Below are 5526 nucleotides of genomic sequence, written 5' to 3'. Positions count from 1 at the left end.
TTGATATTGTTAGAAGAGAACACTAGCGTCTTCCTCACTCAAAGGACTGTCCCCGCTCCTTCGTTCTGCACGGGGTCACAGGAGTGTGCCAGGAATTTCAGACTCAGTGTCCACAGGAGCCATCTCCTGCCTCAGAGCAGCAGGGGAACCGAGACCAGGCCAGGCAAGACTGCACCAGGGGGAGAGGCATATTTCCTCGAGCGGGCCGGAATTGGGGATGAGGCATGGCCAAGACTTGCTCACACACCCCCATCCCCTCCTCACAGTATGAAAATGCTCCGTCCTTCCAGATCTTCATTTTCACCAGCAGGAAACTCTCACCTGGGGTTAAGCTTCGGACCTAAATAAACTGTCAACCTCATAAACCCTTTATCCAGGTGAGGCCACCAAACAATTGTGTCTCTAGCCTGATTTTCACACATTTTCTTTATATATACAAATAACTCTGACTCCAGCGACCCCATGTATGTCAAACCCCAAACCCTGCCCAGAAGACAGCCCCAGGCTCCAGAGGTACAACACCAGAAAGGACAGAACCCCACAAATGCGTCTGCACGTAGGTCTTCTGCTTTCCAGGGCCCTACAGCTTCTCGGAATCCACACTCCTTCTGGAGCTGCTCTGAGCAGCTGGAGGCCACCTGTAGGGGACGGCGGGCTGCCCAGGAAGCCCCCAGGAGAGGCTCCTTTCCCTTCCTTTGCAGGCTCCAGACTGGCCTCAGCGTGGAGTCACTGGCCTCGGGCTCTGCTGCCCCTGCAGGTTATTCAGCTACTTCTCACCCCATTGATCAGTTCCATGACACAAACACCCTCAATCCCATTGTGTGAATAAGATACCAGCAGAGTCCCTGCTCTCCTCCTATGTTTATGTATAAAGTGGGGAATGAAAATTCTAAGATAACTTAAGTACATTTAAAAGACTTCCAGATCGCGGTGGAGGTGGCAGTGGAGGGACCCACGGTCAATGACACTGCAGCACCTCCAGGCCTGGCTGGTCAGAGAGAGGGTGGAAAGCTGGAGATGGATGTGGATACATGGAGGGAGCAGCCCTGGGAACTGGGCTCTGCAGCAGCACGGCTCTAGGGCCTGGAGCCCGGGAGAGCACAGATGGGGGCTCCTGGGACAGGACGCTCAAAGAAGAGTCAGGTAGCTTCCATGAAATGGGGTGCTATGGCAGCTGGTGAGGGCCTGTGGCTATCATAATTTGGGACGTGAAAACTTGGATTCCGTGGGAATTTATGAAGAGGAAGGCTCTGATGACAAAGAAGTCATCGATGAGGAGGGGGATGAGGGTCACTGGCAAGCTCGCTTCCTTATGGAAAGAAAAGTGAACAGTCAACTACTGCTGCAAAATGGGGTCAAAGGATGAGACTCTCACTGTCAGGGAATAAACTGCTGCAGAACTTTTAGAGATTGCAAAGACCTTTCAACAACAGCCTGGGAGGCCGGGTGCCATGGCTTACACCTGTAATCCCAACATTTTAGGAGGCCAAAGTGGGAGGATCACTTGAAGCCCGAAGTTGAAGACCACCCTGAGCAGTGAAGTGAGACACTCCCATCTCCATAATTTTTTTTTTTATTAGCCTGGAGAGGTGGTGTGTACCCATAGTCTCAGCTACTCAGGAGCCTGAGGCAGGAGGATTACTCGAGCCCCAAAGTTTGAGGCTGCTGTGAGCTTTGATCAGGCTACTGCACTTCAGCAAGACACTGTCTCAAAAAAAAAAAAAAAAAATCCCACCAAATTCCCTGGGGAAACCCTGACCCCCTTGGATGGTCTAATTCTAAAACACAGAGGGTGGTGACGTTTCCTTATGGACTGGATCATTCTAGCCATGTAAGAGGCTTGGCCTACTGAGGATTTACCAGGCGGGATGACCTCCTTGCTGTCAATGTAAAAGGCCCCTGGTGAAACCATCCCTTTAAACTTTATCAAATTCATCAGGGAGGAAGGGAGGAGGAAAACTTAAACCAAGCTTGCAGCACCTTCAGCATTAATCATTAAGTCAGCTTGTTCTCTGACCTTCCTCATATTTGTTTCATACCTAGTGTCCTAGAATCCCATAGACCCTAAATGATAGTTCCCGTTAACTGCTCTATAGACATCAACTTGAACATTAGATGTTCTCCCTTTGAATTTCCATTCGAAATATTTCCTTTTCAGGGCTGGGTGCATTGGTTCATGACTGTAATCTCAGCACTTTGGGAGGCTGAGGTTGGGGAATCACTTGAGCCTGGGCGTTCAAGAACAGCCTGGAAAATACAGTGAGACTCCATCCATACAAAAAAATTTATAAACAATTGGGCATGGTGGCATGTGCCTTTATTCCCTGCTACTTGGGAGGCTGAGGCAGGAGGATCCCTTGATCCCAGGAGTTTCTGCAGTGAGCTATGATCCCACCACTGCACTCCAGCCTGGGAAACAGAACCACACTATGTCTCTTAAAAAACAAAAAAGAAAAAAGAAATCCAGACATTTGTTGGTCTCTGGATTATTGGAGAGCATTTATCTGACACTTAGCCCAAAGTTTGATACCAATATATAGAATTATTAGAAAGGGGCACTTTGAGACTGGGACACAGCTCTGCAGGAAGTTTTCGACAAGTTAATGTGTTAGTATGCTGCCATACTAACTTCAGCAAGACCTGGTCTCAAAAAAAAAAAAAAAATCCCACAAAACTCTCTGGGAAAACCCTGACAACCCTTGGATGGTCCAATTATAAAACACAGCAGGTGGTGATATTTCCCTATGGACTGGATCACAAGCCTCAGGGACACCTTTAGAGGGTAGAGCTGTGACTTGGGATGATACAGCTGCTGCTGCAGGTACAAATTGGGCCTTATGGCAAACACAGTGTGGTAAATCAGTTCCTTTAGGATTTTGGTTGTAATTATGACATAGAGATGAAACCAGACACTCTTGAATTGAACAAGTGCTGGCAGTATATAATGCTCTCAAGTAGGTAGAATCCTTAAAAAAGAGCCTTTCTATGACTGTGAGAATGGGACTACCATGCCTGGCTAATTTTTTGTATTTTTAGTAAAGACAGGGTTTCAACATGCTGTCCAGGCTGGTCTTGAACTCCTGAGCTCAAGTGATCCACCCGCCTCAGCCTCCCAAAGTGCTGGGATTACAGGTGTGAGCCACTGTGCCAGGCCTCCCACTAAGTTTCTTTCATTTGGCCTGGCACAGTTTCTCACGCCTTAATCTCAGCACTTTGGGTGAGCGAGGTGGGTAGATCGCTTGAGCCCAAAATCTTGGGCTATGACCACCCTGGGCAACATAGTAAGACCTAGTTTCTATTTACTTTTATTAAAAAAGAAAAAATATATATACACACACATATAAAAGAGGCTGAGCGCAGTGGTTCACACCTGTAATCTTAGCGCTTTGGGAGGCCAAGGCAGGTGGATCACCTGAGGTCAAGAGTTCGAGACCAAGCTGGCCAACATGGTGAAACCCCGTCTGTAACTAACAAAACGAAAATTATCCTGGCGTGGTGGTGCACACCTGTAATCCAAGCTACTCGGGAGGCTGACGCAGGAGAATCGCTTGAACCCAGGAGGCAGAAGTTGCAGTGACCCGATATCGCGCCATTGCACTCTGGCCTGGGCAACAAGAGCAAAAACTCCATTTCAAAAACAGAGAGAGAGAGAAAGGAAGTTTCTTTAACTCCCTAGTTGTTATGGGCTATCACTACTATCACCAGAAGTTGCCTATGAAGCAAAACCTATTCTCACAATGGGTACAAGAGGAAAAGTAGAAGACTTGGAGACATTCCAGGTAGATCCAAATGCAGCACTTGTACAACAGTATATGGTTAATGTGAGGACTCTTGGGGTGACTTAGCTCAGGCTGGTATAACAAAATACCATGGACTCAGTTTCTTAAATGGCAAACATTTGTTTCTCACAATTCTGGAGTGTGGGAAGTCCAAAATCTTGCTGCCAGCAATTTTGTTCCCAGTGAAGGCTATCTTCCTGGCTTACAGCTAGATGCCTTCTTGCTTTGTCCTCCCATGCTGCAGAAACAGAGAATTCTCTCTCTTCTTACTAATCCCATTATGAGGGCTCTCCCTTATAAATGTATGTGATCTCCTAAAAGGTCTGTGTCCAAATATGACCCTGTTGGGGTTTAGGGCTTGTAAGTATACATTTTGTTTTAGAGACAGGGTCTCCCAGTGTGGCCCAGGCTGGTTTTAAACTCCTGGGCTCAAGGGATCCTCCTGCCTTGGCCTCCCAAAGTACTGGGATTACAGGCATGAACCACCGCACCCGGCCTCTAAGTACACATTTTGAGGAGAGTAAATGCAGGACACACCAAGGGGTAAATAGAAGTCCATAAAAGAGGCTTTGGAAACAATGTAATCAGACAGTGTTGGAGGCTGAAAGAATGGGGGTCCCGATCAACTCAGTATACCACTGGAGGCTAATGAGCAAACAGCAAACTCTTCTCATGAATGCAGCTTGTTGGCAAACTGACAAACTACGTCTGCCACCCAGAAAGAATGCTGAGGGCAGTTACGCCCCAAGCGCAGTGTTTCTTGTGATTATCTACAGGCACATCTGAAGCCTGTTGTACAAAGAAAGTAATCATGTGAACCTGTGATAAATCAAGCAGCTGACCAACCATTACCTCCTCCTCCCTGCTCTTTCTACCCAATAAAAACAAAGGGCTATAGAAGCTCAGGGCCCTTGCTCACTAGAAGCAAGGAGCCCCCTGACCCCTTCTTTAACATAGATCTTTTGTCTTTATTTCTGCATCTGTCCTTCTTTGTTCAGTCCCATAGTAACCATCACAAGACAGGACTTTATCACATAGCAGATGGGGAGCTAGAGTTAAAAAGGAGTGAGGTCCAATTTCAGAATGCCAGAGAGAATGGACATCAAGGTAGCTGTATGATTGCATGAAGGATCAAAATGCATGCCAGGGCCACTACATGGAAAATTATTGTAATGATCTAGGAAAAAATGAGAATAAGAAAGAAAAACAAGTAGTCATAATGAAAATGGAAAACAGAAAATGAAAAACAGAATAACCTTTGTTAATATGTAGTTCTTAAAGATTTTAAATAAAATATTGGTCAGAAACATGTACGGATATCTTGTTTTTTTTAAAAAAAAAAACAACCCTCATTGCTGAGTGTGGTGGCTCCTATTTGCAATCCCAGCACTTTGGGAGGCTGAGGCAGGAGAATTGATTGAGCCCAGGAGTTCGAGAGCAGCCTGGGCAAAACAGTGAGATCTCTGTCTCCACAAAAAAATTTTTAAAAATTAACTGGGCAGAAAGCTGAGGTGGGAGGATTGCTCAAGCCCACGAGCCTGATGCTGCAGTGAGCAGTGAGTGACCACTGCACTCCATCTGGGCTACGGAGCAAGACTGTCTCAAATTAAAAAAAAAGAAAAAAGGGAAAAAAAGCCCTACAAATTAGTCAAATGTAAGAGGATGACTGGAATCTGCTACACAGAAGATGAAAGATCATATAAGAAAAATGCTCAACCAACGGCAACAAGTAAAAAGCAAAAAGAAA

The sequence above is a fragment of the Gorilla gorilla genome, chromosome 20 (genome assembly GCF_029281585.2).
Source record: "Gorilla gorilla gorilla isolate KB3781 chromosome 20, NHGRI_mGorGor1-v2.1_pri, whole genome shotgun sequence".
NCBI lineage: Eukaryota > Metazoa > Chordata > Mammalia > Primates > Hominidae > Gorilla > Gorilla gorilla.
The sequence above is the reverse complement of the archived record's forward strand: the minus strand, read 5'-3'. Positions refer to the sequence as shown.